We start from the raw sequence: 12762 nt of genomic DNA, 5'->3' as shown, positions 1-12762 counted from the left end.
AATATATCCAACGGATTGCTTACACCAGTATAAATTCTTACTATTAACATTCAAAGCTGCATAATGTAGAGTAATAGCATGATTTCAAATAGAGTGATTAAGGATCATCTTGGCCCTGAATTAGTATTAAAACATAAAGAAAAATGAAAAACCATGAAGGTCCTATCCAATTTATGGTATAGGTTAATTTATTTAGTTTAAATAATTTGAAAACCATTCTACTACAGTAGGCCTATGCTTACATACTGTACTCAGAATTATGATTGTCATCTTTTGATGCTGAATTAGTGCTGGACTCACTGAAGATGTCCAGTTAGCAAGCGAATCATCCACTTAGATTCCTCTGAGGTTCATGTTGAATTCAAATCGAATCTGAAAACTGAAAACATACCTTTTGACTTTTTTTCACTTATGTGCTGTTGAAAGCTAGCTTTTGTTTCCTTGAACACACAGGGAATATATTTATCTAAGTTTCTTATATTCTTAATAAATCGTATTCACTTGTATTACAAAATCTAAATTTCAGTTGGCCTGTCTTGTTATGTCTGGTTGTGGGGCACAAATATCAAAACTTATCATGAAAGGTCTGCTTTACCTGTGAATTATCTAGCTTTTTGACTTTTTTATGAGAAGGCATTTTACTGCACAAAATATTGAGTTGGTCCAGGTCAGGGCCAAAAGTACCTCCCCGGTTTTGTCACACCTTCAAAAGGGTTGTGATCCCCTGCTCTAAGCAATTCGTTATTTTGAATGGACCAAAAACCAACAACAACATTGAAGATACGTCATCGAGAACAGTATTTCCAAAACTACTTAGAGTGCTGCTCTCCTCAAAGACTTCAAACCCGTCTGAAATACTGCACCGTCTGAACCCGAGTTTTTATTTTTTATTTTTCACCCATCCTGTCTAGAATGTATGGCGTAAACAGCAGACGGTGAGGTGGTGCGCTCAGCAGAGCGACCCATTAGGTTACCCCTCCCCACCCTGGAATATACATACAGCAAGAGGGTGAGGGCAAGAGCCAGGAAAACCAGGCAGGACGCCTCTCCCCCAGATGCTGGCCTCTACACCCTGCTGCAGTCAGGCAGACGCCTACGCTGCCTTAAAGCTCGGACTGAGAGACTGAGGAGGAGCTTCTTTCTGCAGGCAGTTAGACTGCCTAAATCCGGTGGACTGACTCGCACTCTCCGGCACCACATTCTATGCACTTTTATATTTATAGACCTATTTTTTTATTTTTTAATGACCGTTTCTATAGCATCATCTCATTAAGGGATGCCTGTTTTTAAATTACTATTATCTATTATTTATTCAGGTTCCGGTAATTTGCACAATGAATGAATGAGTGGTGACCCCTTTTTAATTTCACTGCATGGAAAATGTTTTTTTTGCAAACATGTGACCAATAAAACTTTGAATTTGAATTTGAATACACAATATAGACATATTTATTAATTCATTAAATTCCTTTATTGACAGCATTTTGAGAGTAGAAAATAACTAATAATGAATTAAACATCATGAACATCGCCACAGCCACACTAATATACCACACTTGTCAGTGCAGCCTCACAAACCCGAGCCTTTAATAACCCCCAGTGTTAATTGGCAGTTAATACGACATGCCTATGAAAAATAGCTGCTCTCATATTCATACTATTTACCCTAATTTATCTCATCTAATTTTAAGCTTATACTTTGTACAGCTTTAGAAACGTAATTCACATCCAGGTCACAATATTGAGGACATCAAACTAGATTTGGACCTGTTTGATAGACTTCAGAGGCAGGTTCCTCTCACAGCAGAATACAGGCTCTCCTGAGTCCTTTCACTGTTCTTCTTCCCTCCTTTGGTTCTTCTGCCAGAGAACTCTAGCTCTGCATAGTTCAAGGAATTGGTTTCCCCGTCCTATACCAGCATTTGAAAACGTCAGTTTCATTTCATAGTAATATAACCACCATTTGGGCTAACATTCAGAAAATATTAAAAATATGGAAAGAAAAGTACGGCAATTTTCAAATGTTTCTGTTCCAAATGTATTAATAACTATTAGTATGAATAGAAGATATCGCACACTAAAACCTTTCTTTCCACAAGGTTGGGAAGCATGTTGTGAAAAAGCTCATGATATGAGATCTCGCATAAAATGTGCTGTAGTGTTACAATGCTCACTAACCTGTAATGTATGATGAGAATGAGGATTATAATCACAAGCAGAAAGCAAGCCAACAGAATCCGATGCACCAAGATCACTAGATGACAGTTGGGATCTAGAAACAGACAACAATGGGTCATCATGAATCTGTCGAACCAATCATATTCTGTACCATTGCATTCACATTAGGTCATGCAAAATATAATATATGGAGCATATTCACATGTGATACACTTCAATGTATATTACTGTCTTATCTTAATTAAATACTTTTGAAAAAAAACTGGAAGTAATACATATCGACCTGTTATGTCCAGTTTGGTTCCATTTCCAAACACAACTTCCCCACATGCTGCCAGGGCACAGTAGTAAGTCCCAGCATCAGAGGAGTCTACATGGTTCTTGGGGAGAGTGTAGACACAGCTCTGTGGAGCAGACGGAGGCCCAGAACTATTCTGACATTCACCACTCCTGTTTCCATTCATGTAAATGGCAGCAGGGTGAGATGGTCCTGATCTGAACCAGTACACACTGGGTTCCCCTTGGCACTGGTTACTGTGGTCCGTCCTCTGGGAGGTAATAAAGCACTGGAGAGCCACAGGGTCTCCCAGCTGAGCTGATGCAGACACAGGCTGTTGGACCACAGTCTGGGAGACAAACCTCTGGTCATTGGGGTCTGTACGGTTAAATACAACAAATCATTCTAAGAAACAAATTAAAGCTTAACTGTTTCTAGAGAAAATATTTTTTTGTGATTAGGATAATTGAAATGAATCAGTCAAAGGGATATATCCTACCAAGGGCACATAAAAATGTGCCCTTGTTCCAACCTAGCAAAACACCTTGTTGACAGATATAGTTTCCTTCATCCTCTTTAGTTACATTTCTGATTGTCAAATTAAAGTCCGATCCCACTTTGAATCTCAAATGAAAGGGTGGATTGAATCTCAGTTTTCCATATATTTCAGCAACGACTGTCTGGGGAACATATCCAAGAGATTGCTTATACCAGTAAAACTTTTCTCTATCATCTGGTAAAGCTGCACAGTCTAGAGAAACAGTATTTCCAAGTTCTGCGTTTTTCACGTTGATCAAACGAGGATCCTCTTGCGTCTCAATCTGCACCAAAAATAAAGTACAATTAGCAAATCAAATATCTGGTCTAAAAAACAATTATGCTTAGTATTGTTCGATTAATATTGTAAATGAATACATAAATTAACCGACGTACCAAACTTTACCTCATAATATCACAACCCTTAAAAAAGGCCTTAATATGAAGAGGAATTTACTTACATGCTTCTCTTAGAAGTATCATAGCAAACAACCTTGCTAACATTGTGACTTTTTGGTGCTGGACTTGCGCTGTACTCACTCAAATTAATGATTTTGACTTTGAAGACCCACATTGACATACCAAAGTTGAACTGTGATTGGCTAGAACTGAGAGATACCGCATGAAGCAATCCAATGATCTGCTTAGTTATCTGTGAGGTGTAGTTCACGTTAGATTGAACAGTTTAGATAACATGGTACTGGGTTCAGCATTCTTTTATCATTGTTTCTTATTCTGATAACACGTGTTGGTCCTAACCATGCCCGCAACTGCTTGTTTCTTCAATCTTTTTAGAAGTTTTCAAATAAGTAGGACTGAGAGTAACCCTTATATTACAATACGGCTAAAACTATTTCTTCTTGGTTTTCAGTTGGATTTTAAGTTCATAGGTTAGGATAACTGGGATTGCATTTACAATCTTTATTTGAGCGGCTTAATATGCCCAGAGACGAGGAAAAGCATGATGCCGCTTAACATTAGCCATAACATTGAACAGGGCCATTAAAACAGTCTTCCTATTTCTTGGTATCATGTATTTTTGTCATCTAACTCTTGATCTACTGTTGTAAAATGGCAGCCAGAAAACGACATGAGTTAAAGGAAAGGTAAATGTAGTTTCGTAACCGATATTTAGATTAATGAAACATATTGACTGTGACTGCTCTGCCATATATTAAAGATTTGCAGACAATATGGGGTCCAGACTTTTCTTTTCTCAAATAACTCACACTCGTTTTACCTTAATATAGTTCACTTTATTCATGAGTGGGTCCTTTGATGCAGATTGAAGTGGCGACACAGCATCTTTTATCGCTTGTCCCTCATCCTACATATTGAGACGATGTCCAGCATTTTGATGAGCTCCAGTTTTCAAAAGTCAAACCACTTTAGGAAGGACGCTGTTATTTTTTACAATGGCTGTGATACAGCAGGGAAGGATGTCATCACAGACTGGGTTTGATGTCAATTAAACTGCGCACATGTGGGTCAATCGCATGTTAACCTGTCACTGTCTTTGCTGATGCCCCCAATGGGAAAATTGCGAGTCACCACAAAGTCACAGGCTTTGCAAATTGAGGCAGAATATGATGGATACTACCACACTACCAAGGAGATGCAGCTACAACAAAGACTGTGAATGTACTTAAAATGGATGAAGTCAGTGCCCGGCCATTCTCAGAGTTTTGTTTTTTAATGTTAAATGGGGGGAATACGACATGAAGTGACATGTGAGAAGGTTTAGCTACAACTGGGTGTCAAGAGGATGCACATTTAAAATGTGTGGTCACGTGATCCAAGTAGATTCAATTTCATTGGCACAAACTGATTTTGCGTGCGTGCGTGCGTGCGTGTGTGTGTGTGTGTTTGTGTGTGTAAATAGGTTTGCTTGTGTGGGAATATAACAAGTGAATAACAATAAGAAGTGATTACCAAAAATATGATTTGAGGCATGAAAGTGTAGACTGTCTAGTGTCCGTCACAGGATGGCCTTTATGTTTGTGGTTCTAACTGCCTGGTGTCACAGATCTTGTTATGAGCGCTCATCCTGTGCTAACTAGGTCAGCACTGTGGTTTGAACGCAGGTGGTACTGCTACCAACTGCACCAGAAGATGCTATCTATCTCTCATTCTGTCCCCTTTCTGTAAGGGGGGCAAGATTAGTAGATGAGTGGGAGGCATCGCACTTCAGCTAGTCTGGGGCAAAGGTAGCCTGCGTTACCACAGCACCCAAAGAATAGTCAATGCAACCTTTAAGCTCACAGCAATATGTAAAACCATTTACACTACAATCGCCAAAACAGCAAGAAAACACAACATATTGAACGTCACTGCACATCAGGCACCACCCATGTCACTCCCTCTAGGACAGGTCCACACGCTGTCAGACAAGTTCTGAGATGGTCTGGGGCTCGGCATGGAACAGCATAGTATATGTGAATTGTCTATTGGTTTTGAGCCAACATGATGATCAGTGATGGACTGGCCCTGTGGCATTGTGGTGAAGTGGTTGGGGGGGGCGCGGGCTCTCGTGGGCCATTTGAGCAGACCGGCCAATCAGGGAGCGGCATGATGGTCACAGCCGCGCTGCCCCTCCATCGCGAGTGGCGATGCGTCAATCATTTTCTATGGCCATCCGACAGCCAATATACTCCGAGGCCATCACCACTCATTTCTTTGAGAAAATATCATTATTCATACCAGTGATATGGGTCTCTATTTCACAGTCATGGTTGCCCTCAACTTTTACATCGATCTACATTGTTTTGTAGCCTTCTTCACACACAAACAAATTTCATACGCAGATGTTAAAAAATGTGCATGGTATGAAATAAAACAAATCTACCTGTATTTTCTTTATTTGATTATTTGTTTGCAAAAGTTTCAAGTTTCATTCAGTAATAAGACACAACTCTGGCGCCACCTAGTGCTTTTTCAGGGACATTACTACTACTAACGTCAGCTGGCGCAGATGTACTAACCTCAACCTCTTACCGGAGGGGAGTGTTTCAATGTCCGGGATGGGAGGGGTCCAACATGATCTTCCCTGTGCGCCTCAGTGTCCTGGAGACATGCAGGTCCTGGAGGGACGGCAGGTTGCAGCCGATCACCTTTTCAGCATATCGGATGATACGCTGCAGTCTGCTCCTGTCTTTGACGGTAGCAGCAGCGTACCAGATGGTGATGGAGGAGGTGAGGATGGACTCTATGATGGAGGTGTAGAAGTGCACCATCATGGCCTTTGGCAGGTTGAACTTTTTCAGCTGCCGCAGGAAGTACATCCTCTGCTGTGCCTTTTTGGTGATGCAGCTGACGTTCTGCTGCCACTTGAGGTCCTGGCTGATGACTGTGCCCAGGAAGCGGAAGGACGCCGCGGTGTTGACTGGGGAGTCACACAAGGTGATGGGGGAGGGTGGGGCTGCGTTCCTCCTGAAGTCCACAACCATCTCCACTGTCTTTAGAGCATTGAGCTCTAGGTTGTTTAGGCCACACCAAGTCACCAGGTGGTCAATCTCCCACCTGTAGGCAGACTCATCTCCGCCAGAGATGAGCCCGATGAGCGTGGTATCATCTGCAAACTTCAGGAGCTTGACGGACTGATGACTGGAGGTGCAGCTGTTGGTGTACAGGGAGAAGAGCAGGGGAGAAAGAACGCAGCCCTGAGGGGATCCGGTGGTGATGGTCAGGCTGTTGGAGACGTGCTTCCCCAGCTTCACATGCTGCTTCCTGTCAGACAGGAAGTCAGTGATCCGCCGGCAGGTGGAGTCGGGCACGTGCAGCTGGGAGAGCTTGTCCTGTAGCAAAGTGGGGATGATGGTGTTGAAGGCAGAGCTGTAATCCACAAACAGGATCCTGGCGTAGGTTCCTGCTGAGTCCAGGTGCTGGAGGATGAAGTGGAGGGCCATGTTTACAGCATCGTCCACAGACCTGTTGGCTCTGTAGGCGATCTGCATGGGGTCCAGGAGAGGGTCCGTGATGGACAGGACAAGGCGCTCAAAGGATTTCATGACCACAGAGGTCAAGGCGACTGGTCTGTAGTCTTTGAGTTCTGTGGGCCTTGTTTTTTTGGGGATGGGGATGATGGTGGAGGATTTAAAACAGGCTGGTACATGGCATGTCTCCAGCGAGGTGTTAAAAATGTCTGTAAATACTGGAGACAGCTGATCTGCACAGTGCTTGAGGGTGGAGGGGGAGACAGAGTCCGGTCCAGCAGCCTTGCGGGGTTTCTGCCTCTTGAAGAGTCTGTTGACGTCCCTCTCCAGGATGGTGAGAGGTGACGGGGGGGGGGGGGGGGGGGGGGTCTCAGAGGTAGGCAGGAGAGGGAACGCCTGGGCTCCTGCTGAGGTGGGGGAGGAGGGTGTGGTGATCTGGGGGTGGTGAATGGGGGGGACAGCTCACCGATCAGCTGTCTCGTCCTCCCGTCACCTCTGGCAGGTACCTGGCCAAACAGGACGAAACACAACAAAGGCGTCAACAATGGGGACAATGTTGGATCAATGTCATGTTGTTTTTACAAACAGTGTCTTACTTCATAAAACATTTTTTTTATATAAATTGTGTACAGTTATTGTATTTTGTACATAACATGTGGCCATATAATTGAGTTCATCCAGTACCCATAAAAAAATCACTCTTCACAGAAAAATCCCTTTTCAGGTTCGGTCAGTGATAGGAAATGCGTGCATTTCATGCTTGGTTACTGAATAACCGCAGCAGCACGTCCTGTTGACCTTGAGCCAGGTCGATGGATGTTTCAGGGAGCTGGTTGTGCGTGTAAAACAGACACATATAGCCACAGTCCTCGCCCCTCAGCTCAGCCCCAGTTTGGGGCAATGCTCTCGGTTTCCACCACAGTGGAAAAAAAAATAACAAGAAGGAAATAAGTATGTAGGTATGTATCTTTTATTAGCTTTTTCAGAATCAGGCTTTATCGGCCAAGTACGCTTGGAAATACAAGGATTATGACTTGGGTTCATAGATGCTTGTTGCATTTCATCAGATCAGATAGATAGGTTTTTAGAGGCTTCCATTTCTTGAAGCTGCTTTGTCACCCAAATAAACAAGAGAAATAATTAAATTATTCAAATACCAGATCCCATCTTAAATCAAATCGGACCTTTAAAGACAGAGGGGATCCAGTCTATTTCTCTTTTTCTCCGTAGCAACTGGTAGACTGGAGATGACCTGATTCCCCAGAGGAGGTAAAGCTTAAACCCAGTTCAGATCAAATTTGGAAACTGGTGATGCAAAAGCACATCCAAATTAACGTTAATGCTCCGCTGTTTGGCAAATGCTGAGAAACAATATATAAACGGAGGGAAATGTCCACTTGTGACATCGTTGTAAATCGCCCCTGTAAAAAGAAGTATCGTTGCTCGGGCTAGTTACTAAATCTCTGACGCCATACAACGGCATAAGACACTCGCAACTATACCAGTTCACACTTTGTCTGCAACGGTCTCAAACCATTTTTCATCCCCAACCTTTGCTCTGAACTGGGCTTAAGGGAGAGTCAGTTATTTGTTTCGCCCTCAACGCACTTACTCAGACAGGACTTTTATTTATTCATTTAACATGTTTTGTATTTTTTTGGTGCATTTTTTCTACACTGTATATTTGCTAAACTTTTTAATATGTGGTATGGAAGCTGCTAAACAATCAGTTGGAAAATAATGGAGGTCAATGGATGGCCAACTGCCCAATTTCAGCAGTTTTTATTTGTAATAGTTTGAGATATTTGATTGTTGAACATACGCGTTGGTAGGCCTACATGCAGTAGGCTACCCTTTTTTCTGATCACCATATCAAAAGTATTAATTAATAGTTCATAGTTAATACATTTTCGGTTGAAATCTGATTTTAGTGATTATGCAGACATGATAAAAGCAGATGAGGGAGTCACTGTTTCTGTACCTGGATTTGTTCCAACTGGTGTCCAATTCCTGCATCAACTCACAGAAATGCACACACACCAGTGGATAGATTCATCCACTGGTGTGTGTGATCAGGTAGGCTATAGAATAGAAGATCGTATTCATCAATTCATTCAATTCCTTTATTAACAACATTTTAGAATAGCAAATAACTTTTGAAAATGAATGAAACACATGAACATTTACAGCGACACAAAAACCTTTGGCAGCCAAGCACACACATTATGGCTAGAACCAAATGAACCCCAGCTACAATCAGGTGGAGAGATATGAATATGCTCTGTGTAGCTTCTTGAACTCAAGCCTTTTATAATGACCAGTGTTAAGTGGCAGTTAATACCAGTGGCGACACTAGGCTGTTTTATTCGAGGCTAAAGCCCCGGATATTATTTAATTAGCCCCGAATATAATCTTTTGAGTAAAAAAAAGATATATAGAAGAAATTAAATATATATTGGTATATTTACTGGTAACTATGGAATGCATTAATTCAATTCAGTCTAGAAGTGATAAAATTATTATGGTCACGCTACTTAGTTATTTAGAAAGAAACATGGGGATTCCAGGGACATCTCAAAATAAAGTAGCCTAGTCCTTCTAGATCAGGGGTCTCAAACTCGCGGCCCGGGGGCCAATTGAGGCCCGCAGGATGATATTTTGTGGCCCCCTACTTGACATCAAAGTTAAGTGTTAGTGCGGTCTGCGCATTGTTGTCAAAGTGTGTTGCTAAGTGGCTTGCCACGCTTTTTTATCACTTGTGATAGGGTGACCAGATATCCCGGTTTTGCCGAGTCCCGACAAAAGCCAAAGGACGCTAGAATGTCCCGGTTACCACCATCCAATATGAAATGTCCCCTGATGTCAGCGATTACATTGCCAACGTGATCTAATGATAGCCCGATCATTAACTTAGATTGGGTCACTTGTGCTCCTATTTTCTGTGGCATAATTGATGCGGCCCAGCCTGACCCAAACTCTATCTCCGGCGGCCCCCAGGTAAGTTTAGTTGAGACCCCTGTTCTAGATAGTCCTTCTGGCAAGAGAATAAACAGTTTAAAAGCATAACCAGACTATATATGTATATGTGTGTAAGGTCTGTCTCACTTGTATTTATTTTACTCTGAAATAACTTGAATGGAACTTTAGATGTTTGGGGATAAGTAGCACAGCAGTCAGGTAGCTATTTAAAGCTATAATAACTGGCGTATTTTGTTTATTTAGGTTAAGCATTATGAAATAATTTTCGGTTTCATGAACATCCAGGGCTTTGCCCACCGGCGTTGGGCTGGTTAATACAAGCTAATGAAAAATAGCGCTTTAAGTGTTGCTTCCTATCATCTCTCTTGTTCTAGTTCAGTGCTACTCGAGCATTGTCCTAATCTTACTATTTACCTTAGCTTCTCCCATCGTATTTTAAACTTCTACTTTTAACACTTTTTGAAATATACTGCACATCCACGTTACAATATTGAGGAATTCAAACTAGGTCAATGCATTTCAGTGGCAGGTTTCTCTCACAGCAGAATACAGACTCTCCTGAGTCCTTTCACTGTTTTTCTTCCTTCCTCTTGTTTTCCTGCCAGAGAACTCCAACGCTGCGTAGTTCAAGGAATCAGTTTTCCCGTCCTACAACAGAGAACTGTGCATTACTAACAAACATCTGAGAGGATTCACAGCCGTAAGGACCACTTCTTCTAGAGTGAAGGTCAAACCTACAATCATACGGGTGTAAAGCCGTCTAATCCTATACTGGGGCCTAGACAGCCACACGGGGCAAAAGGGTGCTTAGTTATAATATTGTGCCCCCTTTTTTTTTATCCATTACTCCTATCACACAATCTGCCCCATCTGTATTCTCACCCTAATTGTGGTGACAGAGCGCTTCATTCACACAACACTACTGCACACATGGCACATCAAAGTTAGACATTTCACCAGCTGAAAGAAAACAATTGTGATTGGACTTCGAAAAGAAGATTAGGGTCAATTTGACCGTTTACTTTTCCTTTCAAAGAAAAAAAAACACAGCATATCACGGCCCTCTTGAGGAAAGTCAGCTTGGTCGGGAATTATCCGTGTTTTTACAGCGTTTCAGTAGCAGCCGTGTGGGGGTAGAAAATACATTGTGTCTACTACAGATAACTACAGATTGTTATCCCTCCTGTGTTATCAGCAAGTAAAAAATTGTTGTGGCCCCTTTGTAATTTCTGTCCTCTCTTTAATTCTGCCTACGGGTGTGGGCCGAGAATGTTTTGTGACCAAAGCCAACACTAAACCCGTTCATTTGACCCGATAGAAAAAACTCATCCAGGAAGGTGGTTAGATAGAGAGAAAATTAGATTGATTATTTTTGACCCCCATCATACCTATAAGAAGTTGCACATCCATGTAATTAGATCAGATTTATATTTCTTGATTCCCATGAGGAGACATCCATGAAACATATGCTCAAAAACTAGTGTTTCTCAATAAAAATCAACTTGGAGCCAAACACTTAAACACAACATTTCATTGGGTAGTTTTTCGGTCAAATCATTTTGTCTTAAAAGTAGAAACAAATATGGAAAAAATGTCAAATATTGTCACTTGTAACGTGGATTACTATGGAATAAATACCATCCAACATGAGCCGCAAGCCCTAGCTGGTTGTAATGTCGATTTGATCTCCACGGCACTTAACACGACAGTTCTGCTAGTTGACAAACGTATAGAAAAAATGAACTATGCATTTAAATTGGATGTCTTGATTTATAGTACTATGTCACTCCATCAAAGTTAATATGAACTGAATGCAACATGTTGAAACAGCTGTACCTGTTGTTCCTGAATCACTGAGTCGTGTGGGACAGAGTAGGAAGCACCCAGTGTTCCTGAGAACAAGAACGGAAGAATAACATTCTCTTTTAAGATTAAGTAGTTTATGCAGGATTGATGTAACCCTATTATAAAAGTTAATAATAAAAACAGAAATTAAGTGTGTGCCAAACTATAACTACTGTTATTACTAAACTAAGACCATAAATCAAATGTTTCACAAAATCCATTCTTGAGAAGGTACAGACCTTTGCAATGCTCACAAACTTGCTTTTTATTTCTGGTGAGAAGGAGGATTATAATCACAACCAGACAGCAAGCCAACAGTATTCCAAGCACCACGATTGCTGGAACCAGGTTTGGTCCTGGAATCAACAAGGTGTCATCATGAATCTGTTGAATTCATGTTTTCTGTAACATTACATTTCCATTAGGTCATGACTCATGACTCTTGCATATATGTTTAAATTAAAATCTCAAACCAAACAGGTTATTCATGATGTGTCTGTTATCTTCTTAAGTAGGAAGTAAAATATATTGACCTGTTAGGTCCAGCTTGGTTCCATTTCCAAACACAACTTCCCCACATGCTGCCAGGGCACAGTAGTAGGTCCCAGCATCAGAGGAGTCTACATTGTTCTTGGGGAGAGTGTAGACACAGCTCTGTGGAGCAGACGGAGGCCCAGAACTATTCTGACATTCACCCCTCCTGTTCCCATTCATGTAAATGGCAGCAGGGTGAGATGGTCCTGATCTGAACCAGTACACACTGGGTTCCCCTTGGCACTGGTTACTGTGGTCCGTCCGCTGGGAGGTAATAGAGCACTGGAGAGCCACAGGGTCTCCCAGCTGAGCTGATGCAGACACAGACTGTTTGACCACAGTCTGGGAGACAAACCTCTGGTCATTGGTATCTGAACATTGAAATAATATAATCATCATCAAAACTGAGAAAAATATATATATTTGGGCTACTTTCAGATGATGATATAGAAAATAAGTAGAACTGGATATCTTACCTTT

General features: G+C 41.7%; 1 long non-coding RNA gene across 1 annotated transcript; it reads right to left on the bottom strand.

The window, feature by feature from the left end:
* Positions 1-9009: 9009 nt before the first annotated feature.
* On the bottom strand, positions 9010-12256 carry LOC132466118 (uncharacterized). Its single transcript, XR_009527748.1, has 3 exons — positions 11988-12256; positions 11740-11795; positions 9010-10551 (listed from the first exon to the last, which is right to left on the bottom strand). It is a non-coding gene; the product is annotated as an uncharacterized LOC132466118 (long non-coding RNA).
* Between the last annotated feature and the right edge of the window lie 506 nt (positions 12257-12762).

Source organism: Gadus macrocephalus, chromosome 10 (assembly GCF_031168955.1).
Source record: "Gadus macrocephalus chromosome 10, ASM3116895v1".
In the NCBI taxonomy this organism is placed as follows: Eukaryota; Metazoa; Chordata; class Actinopteri; order Gadiformes; family Gadidae; genus Gadus; species Gadus macrocephalus.
This window is presented reverse-complemented; position numbering and strand designations above follow the sequence as displayed.